A 13,086-nucleotide genomic window follows, 5' to 3' on the forward strand; every position below is an offset into this window, starting at 1 on the left:
GCGTACACAGGCAAGCTTATGTATCCAAGAAATTCGCATTTTGGTTAATTGATTTCATTAAGTAGATAAAAACACTGCTTAATGATAAGTAAACTTGATTTACTCACAATATTTAAGTATTCTCCGTTTGCGTCCGTTCCCAAAAATTATGAGAGCGTTTCTCTTTATCGCCATCTTGATTCTAACAAATACAGACACAGTGTTCCAAAAGTTTATTCGTAACCCTAAAGCGTTCTCACTTGACGTCTACCAAGAAATGTTCATTCATCGAACCCATCTTCTTTGAGTGACAATTCCTGAAATTCCTGAGGCCTAGGCCGTTGTGTGACTTGCGCTGATTTGTTAAACTCATACACGTTTTGAGATGTCTTAACTCGTTTCTTTTCACTTAGGGGAAATGTAATACTGCATTCAACAGCTGCGAAAACATTTCAACGAAGATTGTACGGTGTAATTTTGTTTTCTCAAGATGTTTGATTGTTTGAAATGTTGATCGTTATTACAAACAGGAGATACACATTGTGCAGAGGGTGTAACAGGCGTGCCGTGGTGTCTTTGATTGATAATTGTTTGACGGGAATCGGTCGGCAAACTGAACAGACATCTTCAATCCATTCCACATGAATAGATTTGAGAGTCTATATACTTGCCGCGTGATTTCGACACCGCACGATCATTCACGCACATATCCCATACGTTGAGTGTCACTGCCTTCGACAGGGCGTTGAATATGATTGTTCCTGAACATATAATGCAGTCTCGTTCATACGCCGGGCAACGGTCAATCTCACTAGAGATGGAGAGGGGCCATCGCTTTACCAAATTATTGATTCATCCCACCTAACAACAAACAATAAGGATGCTCCGGGTTCAAGAAAAATGTCTGCAGCAGAACTTCCGAGTCATGCGGAGTTCTAATTTCATGCTTTTTATAGAGACGTGTGAACACTCATTATTTGGCACCAGACAGGAATGTAACATTGTACTTACAGCTGTATACATACTTCAAAGAACGTAAAAAAACTTGTTAACGGCTCCACATGAAACGATATAACAGCAAAGCTTCCGTCGACCGTAAATCGTGCTGTGAAGCCAGCCATTTGACTAGAGGCATATTGTAAAATCGACGGTCTCCAGATGAGAAACAGGGGAAAAGTCACTTCAAAGCCACAAAAAAAATTCCATGTTGCTGTTCTCAGCATAGGGTTAAAATCATGATATTAAGAAATTCTTAATAATGGCGATCGATTATCTATCATTAAAAACTATCTACTGTTGATTGACCAATCAGAGTGCTCAATTCAGGGTGTTTTATCTACTCTTAAAGCCCTGGTCACCAAATTCCAGAAACGAATGACAGCGCCGTAGTAAAGTACTGTCCAATCAAAGTGAACATGTCATATTCTGTAAACATCTGGTACGTTTTAATATTCAAATTTGGTAACACAGCTGAAACCAGCTGCACACAAAATCTGCTGTGCCCTAGGGCATTTATATAATGTGCCCTAGGGCATTTATAGGATGTTCCATTACATTGGAAGGCTATTTCACAAATAAAGTTTTAATTCATATCCTAAACATGTTACATTGACAAAGGGGACGGTTGACGTAAACACATTGAAAACGAAAATATATCAGTTAGGGGCGATAGTTTTTAAGTCGGATAAAACCCTTGTACTCGGGCTCTTCTGGTATATAAAGTCCAACCCTACGATAAAATGTCTCGGCCTGCGGCCTCGACATTTTATCGTTGGGTTGGACTTTATATACCAGAAGAGCCCTCGTACTCGGGCTTTATCCTATACTTATTTTGAAACGCCGCCATGGGGCTAAACAGGTGTTTGAAATATCTTTCAAGAGAACCCTGTAAGGTCAAGTAGAGTGTTTGATTTATCTATGATATTACAATACCGTTCTTGTGATAACTGATCATTTTCTATGACCTCTGGTTGGGAATCTTGCCTTACGGCTGTCGCCTTATTGGATTTTTTTAAAATTATTGTTTCTTTGGTTATTAAAGAGGCACTCCCACTTGGTAACATTTTTAAAACACATTTTTTTTATGCCAACGGTCGATATTTGACGTGGCGACTGCGCGCGGATCGCGAGATATCGATAAAAACATGTCCTCAAAAAAGTTAAAAGTTTGAATTCCGGTGGCCCACCTGAATTCAGCTTCCGAACATTGAACGTTCGGCACTGAGGCCATTGTCAACTAAGCTATGGAGTACGAGTCTACGCTGACGTACGCCACAGCAGTACCACTCGCGTCGGTGAGCGGTCATGTCCCATGGGAGAAAGCCGAGTCCTACTGACTCGGCATAAAAAAACGAAAAACAAAGTTTGCTGATTCCACCAGCATTCGCATAGGTGACTAGCACAGATAGGTGCGGTTGATACATAATATGCATAGTGGCCGCCGTGTGGTATGCACGCATACCACACGCGGCGGCCGCTATGTATCGAACCACGCGTAACTGTGTAGCAGACGACAAAAAGTAGTCATCAGAGGCAACTAATATTTTACACGTAAAAACTGATATCTATGTGGTATTGTTTAAAAATTTAATACAACTGATTGAGAATAATGAAAACGACAAAAACTAAGGAGAAGTTTTAAAAAAAAAATACCAGAGGTAAAGGCATTGATAATGATGTATATAAAGTCATCGCAGTAGGAGGTAAATTAATTGCGTCATTCGAACGTTTTTGGACTCCTTAGAATATCGTCAATCAGCACAACAACACACTTTCGGGGGATTTCGGGTCATAACCAGAAACGATCGTAAAACTTCGGGATGTGAAAAATACGCTCGGGAAATGACATGTTTTTATCGATATCTCGCGATCCGCGCGGAGTCGCCACGTCAAATATCGACCGTTGGCATTAAAAAATGTGTTTTGAAAATGTTACCAAGTGGGAGTGCCTCTTTAAGAAAGTGTGCAAAATATCGAGTTATAAATGTACTACGTTGGAATTCGCTATCGGGCTCTCAAACTTGCAAATCCATTCATATACTTGGCAACTTGTACATCTCTCAGGTGTACCTGTTCAAAAACCCCGAGAGTGCTATACAATCTGCCAGAATTATATATTTCCACACACACACACACATATATATATATATATATATATATATATATATATATATATATATATATATATATATATATATATATATTTATATGTAAACTATGTATGTATGTATGTATGTATGTATGTATGTATGTATGTATGTATGTATGTTTGTATGTATGTATGTACGTACGTACGTACGTATGTATGTATGTATGTATGTATGTATGTATGTATGTATGTATGTATGTATGTATGTATGTATGTATGTATGTATGTATGTATGTATGTATGTATTTGTATGTATGTATTACCTGTTCTATCCTTTAACTTGTATCAAAATAGTGTCACGAATGATATAAAAAAGTATAAATCTGATAAAGCATGCCGGATACGCTAATCAATGAAGATGGGATTTGCCTTTGTTCTATGCGAAAACAAAGGATTAGTAAAACATTGCATTGTCAGAACTCGGCAATCTGAACGAGAAGACGCTGAAAAAATGTTGTCTATGTTGAAAACAAAATTGAAGAGGAAATTTCTTGGCACACTCGGGTTTTTTTTCAGTCTGCCGTCAGTCGAACGGGTTCTTCCGGAACAGATTTCACCAGCTGTGAAACGTTGGGCAAGGTTTTAAATCAACAATTGTCTGACAAGTCTCGGTTGTGGAAGCCTCGAAGTTCATTATCCTGGCTTTTCGATTGACGTTGTTTACCTTCTGCCACTGGTCGGGAGGATTTCAAAGCTGCTATATGCAATAACGGTGAAATTCCGGTTATGTGTTCTTACTTCGTCTATATTCTGGTGCATTTTGCTAGACTACTTTCAGGGTCATCTTTCAAATTCATCGTATCAACTGGCACGTTAACTCGATTGTATTTGTTATTCATCCCAATTAAGTCACGGGGAAAAACTGTAAATATTATTTTTTCATCATATTACAGACAACACGTCAGCTAGAGATGTAACACACGCCATAAATGCAACACGCCCACACAAATCTTCTTCGGAGTCGACCCTGCCGTCTCGCAAGGTCTGGAGGTCGCCGTAAACTTAACAACACGGTCTGTCCGCATCTTTGATCCTTGACCCGTGTGAATGTACACTAAGTTTGTCCCTCCGACTCACTGATTCATTTTCACTCGGTGTGCGTTTGTGTAAGCACTTCAAAACAAAATAATCCAAGATGTGCATAAGGTTTATTCGGTTATTCGGTTATAGACGGATTGCACAAGCGAGTGAATGCTTCGGGGCATGTTGTGAGTGATGTTGACGTATCTGGGATATGCTGATCGATGGGCGCGGCCACTCGCCGTGAGGTTTCCCATAAGCTTTTCATTGCCAATAATATGTACAAGAGGGCTCTTGATAATAACACTATCAATGAAAAATTGGCGAGTTGTCCACGTCTTTACTTTGATACCCGTTCATATTTCAAAAACCTTGTATTTCAGAGTAATGTGACGTATGCAGTGCATACTGGAGGAGCTAATATTAAATCCTCTACGATTCTGGACAGCAGCGAACATCTTACTTCGCAGTCTGCCAGCCAACATTCTCCCACCACTTCGCTAATTCATATGTCACGTGTTTTATCACATCATTTGCATAGAGTTGGGTGGTCTGAATAAACGGCGTGAACGACAAGACAAAATGACGTCGCACCGGTGTCGTATGCGACCGGGCATGACACGAAATCGTAGGGTCAAGACGTTATAGTCTTTCACCGAGAGTCACCACTCGAAATAAAACAAACTAATATACACGCTTTCTTTATGCCATTAGCGATAGAGAACGCAACTGATTTATTAAAAAATCCCTTAAAAATAATTTAAGTCCATCTTATCTTTGGATTTCTGCTCAGGGGAGAGAAAAACGCTGTCTATTATGACCGTAAGAAATAGTTTATCACCTCTGCTTGCACTGGGTTTGACAGCGCCTTTTTTAATAAAAGTGACCCATGGTCTGACTCGAGTCGTTCAGAGAAAAACAAATAGCTTTAATTTCGGAGCAAAGCTCTTTGGAAGGATGTTAAGTCGTTCTCACGCGCGAAGAGTGGAGGTTAAAGGTCAGGGACTTGCTCCGCCAGAAACTTTTAAACAGCCAGCATGTTGATGATACATCTTCACAGCATTTATAATCAGAACAATTGTCGATAACCCATTCTTAACTATAACAAGTCATAAAGTGTACGAATATCCATTCGCAAAATATTGTCCTCTTTTAAGACTCCAGCGCCTGAGCGAACGATAACAACTTAATCATCGGTAATTCATCATTCGAGCGCTTTTTTACATCTACCTGTCGCCTGTAGTTCGTTACATTCCGTATACGTATTATGATGTTAATGTTCCCTAAATGATATTTTCAATACTGTAAATACTAGCCATCAATAGAGGAGATCGTCGGGCATCTTTCACAGTCGAAATAAAGTTTTAACCATATAGAATAGCTGTTTTGTCAATTTTGTTCAGTACAGTGATGGTACCCGCCATTTGTTCATGCAAGTGATTTCAGTAACATCGATGAGGATTTCACTTTTACTTTTGATGAATGAGTTCACAAACATTCCTTAAGATGAAACGCCTCATCCATCTCACTAATTGTGACCGTAGCATTGACCCCTATAGATGGATTTCATTTCCACATCAAGTGTGTGTCAAAGTAATGCTGGTAAAAATTCCGCAGTCTATACCAGTAATTTTTACGGCCATCTTGATTTCCCGGTATGCAGTTGCACGATCAAGCTACGCCTGGGATACTTTGGTCAGACTGCGTCATATGACGTAAGACAACATCCACTCTTGCTGAGGCGTTTGCCCCTGCAACTGTCATGCTCTTGTAAAAAAAAATGTAGAGCTGAATTTGCACCGAATCGTGCTTGAAGGCGAGGCAGATGTAGAACCAACTAATGTGATCGGGTAATAAAAAAGAATGTTGAAATTACACTCCATTAACTTTAGCTCAAAGAGAGCAACATCCACACGTCTAATACTTTCCAATAATTCAAATATGAGAAAACAATGCTGGTACAGTTTGTTCGGTCTATGCTGGAAGGAAACAAAACAAAACTAAGGTCACGGTGCCAGGTAGTGGTTGTGTAGGGATGGGTAAGACAGCTGGTTTTCATGATGCTAAGAGGTTTGAAATATTTGCATAATAGTTACTGATAAATAAACCTTTCACAACAAACATGATTGTCTGTAGCAGAGCGGACAAAATTTACCTGCCACGCTTGGCATGATTATTACACGCAAAAGGAAAAGTTGAGATGAAACTGCGCGTTCTCGCCGTCTCAATATCTTTCTCTCTGTGTTCTGTATTTCTGCCTGCCTGATCTGTCCCTCTCCCTGTCTGTTTATGTTTGTTTGTCTCCTATCTGTCTGACTGTCTTTTTATCTGTCTCTTCGTTAATGTATGTCTTTCTATTTGTCTGTCTTCCTGTCTGGCTGGCTGGCCGGCTGGCTATATATCTCTCTTTCAGTTTGTCTCTGTCCTTCCCTGCCTCTCTCTCTATCTCTGTCTGTCTTTTTATCTGTCCGTCCGTCTGTCTGTCTGTCTCTGTCTCTGTCTCTCTCTCTCTCTCTCTCTCTCTCTCTCTCTCTCTCTCTCTCTCTCTCTCTCTCTCTCTCTCTCTCTCTCTCTTCTCCTCTCTCTCTCTCTCTCTCTCTCTCTCTCTCTCTCTCTCTCTCTCTCATATATCAAGTCGCGCAATTCAGCTACTGCATTTGTACGACGAGAGTAGCGACCGAAAACATTAGTTTGACTTTTAATCCTGAACTCCAAATTCTTTATTCTTCGACTCCCTCGCATCGTGTTAATGTTGTTAAATCCGGTCCCAGAATGAACCGTCGGCGGAATGTCGTTAACGTCAATATTCTGAAAAAAAGAATAAAATGACCCTGCAGAAAGGCATGAAGATCAATGAGAAATCATTTGAGTGCGTGCATGTCGTTTTGTAATTTGGAACTAAGCCTACGAGCTATGATCCGATTTCTTGGGATTTTAAAAAGACGGGAGCATAATCTCGAATCTCGTTACAAACGCATGCTCAGTGCGTACTTTGATTTGCCTCAGTGTCTGCATGCGTCTTTCAGGGGTTAATTGTTGCGGAAATTACTCTCCCAATGAGACTGGAATACAGCGACGTGCTCGTGTCGCCCGTTCTTTCAGGTGATGTACGATGCCTATACGTATGATATATTGTGCGTGTGTGTATTGTATTTGTTCTGTGAGCTATAGATAGCTGGTAGAATCACTGAACACGATTAGCAAAATAGAGCTGACTCCCCCCCCCCCCCCCCCCCCCGGTATCGATATCGGTATTGTTGTGATAATGGTTGAAGTTCCGTGTACATGACTTTAGGACAATTTTGATCCTTACTGAACTAACCTTCAGGGGAGACCCATCCAAAAACATTATATCATAGCCATATTCCGTTGAAATCGATCGTGAGTCGAGTCTTTGTGGTCGTGCTTATGAGCAGTGATTGTATCGATGTATCAATAGACGCGGATTCTTCTGTACAGAGACCTTTCAATCTTTCCAAAGACAGAAGTCTCCAGGTGTAGACATCCACCCCTGCCGAACAATAATTCACTTAGTATCACCCCGGCTTTAAACTTTATTTAACGAGAATCGGGCCTCGTCTGCCGACTTCAATCTCCCTTGATTACACCGCGATCGTTCCATAATTGCGAATTAATTAATCATTTTCTCCGCCTTGGCTTGACAGATACAGATCGGATCAAATATCATCGCGCAAAGCTTGATGGATCGGAGCGGATTTAATATTGAGTTGATTATATTTGCGCCCGTCACATTTCCGAAACATCCCGACTGTCTTTCCTAATGGAACGCGGGACCCTGATTCATGCAAGGATTGTCTCGAAAGTTTGGGCCGGTGTGAAAAAGATCTTATCTGAGTCAGCGCCGTGGCGTCAGCCAGTCCATCTTCGTTGCTCATTGCAAAGTCTTAGAGTTGCGTTTTTTCTCCCTTTGAAGAGAGAAGGAGCCTGGCTGATTTCAAGTGGTTATCGTCGCTAAGTACTGAGCAAATTTGCAGTATTCATCTCTAGATATCCCGCCGATAAGGCTAACTTTATCAATATATTCCGTTCTCTCGCGACTGAGAAAAAAAGATGAACGGCGGTTAATACAACAGAAGTGAAATTATTTTGGCAGTTTGTAGGATCAAATAGTCACCCACCTTGATCCAGCTTACCAATGTTCGCCAAATTATGTTGACATATTCTCTGCATGAGACCACAGCCCACGTCATACTTCGACAGAAAACCCAAATAATCGGATTCGACGGATTTCCTGTGATACACACCTGAAGAAAAATTACCTAAGATGGTGAGCGAACCTTACTTTCATTTGTTTATGTTTAAGGGATCGGCGTATGAGCGCGATCAGAAGCGGGGGGGGGGACTATGTCCGCAATCTCGTTGGCTGTGCGAAACAGTGATGACTTGAAGCTAAAATAAGGATGGAATTGTGTTTAGAGAAAAGCTATGCACGCTTTGCCAGCACAAAAACATACATCACCACTCCCCCCACAAGCGAAAAAAACATGTCCTCATTTTGGTCACGCCCTCCAAAGATGTAATGGTCCGTCCCTAAATCTGATACAACACTTGAGTCACTGTTCTGAACTAGATCTTTCCACTTCTTTGCACCTCGTGGGATGACTGCGACGCCATTTCCCCGCAAATGAATTATCAATATTCTATCTGTTCAGCTCTGCAGCGGCGTATGCATGATTTATGTTAATTATGTGCTGGAAACGTGTACCTGTCGTTCACGACCGAACGATGTTGATCGGATTCTTGTTTCAAACTATTAAGCTTTGAAATTCCGACTGAATCTCCTGACGTGCTCGTCAGATTTCACCGTCAACCGTGATTTTGCGACTCCCATGAATTTTCCATGCGAGGAAATGAGTTTTTTTTGGCCAAGGCTGCCTAATTGTACTCGCGGGCAAATCGACTGCTCGAACCGTCTGGTACGAAGGTCAGCGTTCTATGTCGTCTATCAAGATGACTTTGCCATTATGTTCATTCAGAGAATCAGGGGAGATATTGCGGACAATAGCCGTAACTTCCGATGTTATTTTTATCGGATTTTGTTCGATAAAACACGTACAGTTTCACAGTCTTCTCTATAAACTGTATTGTGGTAGGCTACAAACTGCAGTACCGGCCTTCCATCACAACGAGTAGCGTACAATATGCGAATGACAAAAATGAATTCAGGTCCGGACTAAAATCCAGCAGCCACCATAACACAGATACAAACTCCAATGACAACTTGAACAGCTCGCATTTTTTTCACGATTTCGGGGGCAGAACAAAAGACTCTATTATACAAACACGACAAAATCACTGAAAAACAAAACGTCCGCAGATCCTTCTACATAGAGCCGCAGGTACTACTATTCCTTGGACAGACAGATGGGGAATTACCCAGCCGTTCCCAGCTGCGGGTCGCGGCATCGAAGCCGTAGTACTGAGGTGAAATGGATGGAACCATCAGCTTTTCGCTATGCTGACGCAACCGAATCAACTCAAATGTCTCCTCGATAACTTTTTTAGCGATGCCGCGCCTCACTCTGTGCTTGCACTTACCGCACAAAATTCACTTTTATGACATCCGCACAAGACGCTGTAACTTTTTAATAGCGCCGTCAGTTTTATAGCCTCCTATGTTTTTATTTCTCTTATTCAAAATGATATGTGCAGCCATGCGAAAGGTGTGAACACCCTTGCATTTTACCGAACATAATATCTTAAGGGCGTGACATGATCACAACCCGCAAAATATTCCACGGAACTGCTTTTTCCACCGCAATTTTCACCAATGATGCAAAAACTGGCGAGGAAAAAAAGACGATTTTGCCTGTTTGCGTCGCGATGATCTCATGCCACGCAGAGAAGGGGTTACGGTATGTTTATACAGATAGTGGCTCCATAGCAAGGTTTTATGCGCTTAAGTAATTTCACTTTATGTGACATTGCCGGCGAAATGTAAATTTCGATTTTCAAGTGGGGCATATCGAGGTTGGAGAGTAATTGCCCATCGGCCTCCGTTCGTGACCGAGGTGCATAATAATATAAGCAGTCCTGGCGGAGACTCGAAAGCTACGGAACAGGTCACGAGTATTGTTAATTATATTACGGGGAGGAAAATAGCCCATCAAATTTAACACGCCTTGTCGTTCCCGAACATGAGATAAGTGTAGCATCCACGCTGGAAAGTGGTATCAGAGCGTGTACCATTGACGTTTCCATGGAAACCACGCAGTTCGTTCCACCGTCCACAGATGAATCCGTCGACTCGCATTTCGTTCACGGGAGAATTGAAAATGAGATTTGTCAATAAAACAAAACCAGTTCATGCAAAAAATGGAAAATGCCCACACTATGCATAAACATTACAGGTGGCCTATGGTTTTCGCGCAAGCCCTCTTATTTGTCCAACCATGCAGTCACGAGATTATTTTTGCCAGTATCATGGAAGTCGTTTGCCGACACACTGGTCATGACTTGTTCATCCGTTCTCAGGCAACGAATAGAGATTTTGCATGATCTTATTTTCGCAAAAGGCATTTACAGGAGTGGCGTGCTTTGTCTCTATCGGTAGATCTAACAGATCATCCCACCAATGTTGCTGTCGATGAGGTTGCGTTATTTTTCGTGACAGAAAGTTAATTAAGTCTCTCTGAATTTCACGAGCGGCTATCTTAAACAAGATAACCATCTGAGAGCTTACTGTACCTCATGCTCAGAGCAGACTTTAAATTTACCGCAAGTTTGAGAAATGTACATACATGTGTACGCCCTGTGCAATTTCACCGTCAGTGGGGCTATTGTTGGTGTTTCACGTCTTTGAAATGGAACACGTCCAGAACACCGATGTTTAATTCAGAGAACGACTCGTAGAATTGATAGTGAATATAGGCCCTCGGATTGGAATGACCTCAGCTGAACTTTAAACGGTTCAGTGTTTTCCATGCGCCCCGGCGTTCTTGCCGACATGTTTTTTTTAATCTACGGCGAGACCAGACGTCGACATTTTCTTTAAGCTTAGCGGGGAGGAAAATGTCTTGTACTATATCATCTGCCGATTTAACCTTGCGTTTCTCATCCTTACACATCCGATCCCGGCCGGAACGCATGATAGCCGTGCACACAAAATTGGAACAGTCCAAGTAGCGTTATAGCTCTGCCTAATGATGATACGAGAATATTTAACGGCCACGGTTCAGTTCCACGTTTATTGCGCAGCCCGTACATGTATACTCTTACGAGTATGTGCACATACATGAGGCGACTCCATTTCTTGTATAGGGAAATTTGCGTGGCTCGCCACTTTGAACATGCACGCAAACACAGTAGTCCATTTCCGCAAGTGAAGAGTATTCACGGAAAATTTTTCTTACTTCAACATAAATATCTAATTTTTTACTTTAAAAACTCAAAAATGTGGCAGCAACTAATTCTGTAAACCACGAGTCACATTAGCAAGTTTTGAGGTATAATGTTAATTTGTTAGTTTGTATTCAATATCTGAGACAAAACCAGTCGGTATACTAGTATTTCACTTGAGTACTCGCCAGATTTTTATGCTGATTTCGTGGCCCCTGGGCCAACTTAAGCGTCTGCTAGACCATGCTCTCCCCCTGTTGCTTCAAATGGGCCATGCCCAATTCAAACAGCTTCATTGTAGATACAGTAAGACGCTCCACGGGATAATGCACTCGATGCAATTACCCCTCTACCGTAAGAAGCTTGCTGCCTCAAGACTGATTATCGAGTTGGAGTCAGCTTTCGCATTTCTTCCATCGACAGATATCGGACGCTATTATCGTTGTTGTCTGTCACCAGAGGAGTTCCCTGTGTAACTGTCGTTTCGCCTGGATACAAAGCCCACCATAAGAGCAAGACAGTAGCAAGCCAAAGAATACGCGGGGAATCAGGCTTAACTGTTCCTGGGCTATATATTTAGGCGTTGTTGGAAGTTTCGAAGTCCGGCAATTCGAACAGTTCTCGTGTAATCTTCGGTGATCCCTTCCCTGCTCCCGGGGAAGAGCTCGACCGGTTTTCTCATTTGAACGAAAGCGCTTTGTTTCACCGGGAGGCGCTTCCAACCGACTAGAAACAGCACATCTCACCGGCGATCTGCTGTACCTCCGACTACCACGAGAGCGCAGGTGAACAGAAACACACCAGGAAGTTAAAGGAGTTTCCACCGTACAGCGTCGCGGACCTAAATTTGTTCCCCCAGAAAGAAATCTGTGCGACAGGTGAGTTGCATGCTGTCATTCGTTACACGTCACCCCACTTTGTACTCTGTGAATTACCCACAACGCTCAGAGCAGTTGGATCGCTCTTCCAAAGAGCGACATTCAAACGTTGCTCTCTGTCGATTTCTGGCATACAAGTTCTGCGGTAACGCGACTTCTCGGCGTGTGACGTTTTTTAGTAACGCCAGACAGGCCTACGGGGCACGGGGCTCGAAATCGTTGGCATGCAAGAAGGGAAGTCCTCGCTCGCTCATCACGCACAGATTGGTCGATAAGGTACTTAAACTCATAACTGCCGACCGAAAGAGATTGGCCTCCCAGCTTTGTGCCGGCAGAGCAAAACATCACAATTTAATTCCCTTCTACTAAACTGACGAGGTACACGTACGGTGTCTCGAATATGACAGTTTACCTTGCACGCTGTTTACCATTTCTGGAAATTCCCTTATTGAAATCGCAAAAATGTGAAGAGAAATAGACAAATAAACAAACGAAATAAAAAAATAAATTCTCAGTAATTAACTGCACAAAAGCTATCAAATACATGTCTATGCACGTCGCATGCTAGCTAATGATATGAATATTGACTGAATATAATTGAACATGATTTATGTCACGCAAACCTTGCCTCCATCACTAATATCTCCAATGATGAATTGCCTCAAAATTGTGTCATATATTTCCAGTAATTCAATCATCTAT

General features: G+C 41.9%; 1 protein-coding gene across 2 annotated transcripts in view; it reads left to right on the forward strand.

Moving 5' to 3' along the window:
• The window catches only part of LOC139149883 (muscarinic acetylcholine receptor M1-like), a 173,555-nt gene that overhangs the window by 19,383 nt on the left and 141,086 nt on the right, over positions 1-13,086 (forward strand). The window contains exon 1 of one of the 2 annotated variants that reach the window (XM_070721888.1): positions 11,808-12,384. The exons of the other annotated variant lie outside the window; for it this stretch is intronic. The gene's annotated coding sequence lies outside the window, so the exon portion shown is untranslated. Of the gene's footprint in view, positions 1-11,807; positions 12,385-13,086 lie in introns of those variants that run through there. 2 annotated transcript variants of the gene reach the window in all.

This window comes from Ptychodera flava, chromosome 14 (assembly GCF_041260155.1).
Source record: "Ptychodera flava strain L36383 chromosome 14, AS_Pfla_20210202, whole genome shotgun sequence".
In the NCBI taxonomy this organism is placed as follows: domain Eukaryota; kingdom Metazoa; phylum Hemichordata; class Enteropneusta; family Ptychoderidae; genus Ptychodera; species Ptychodera flava.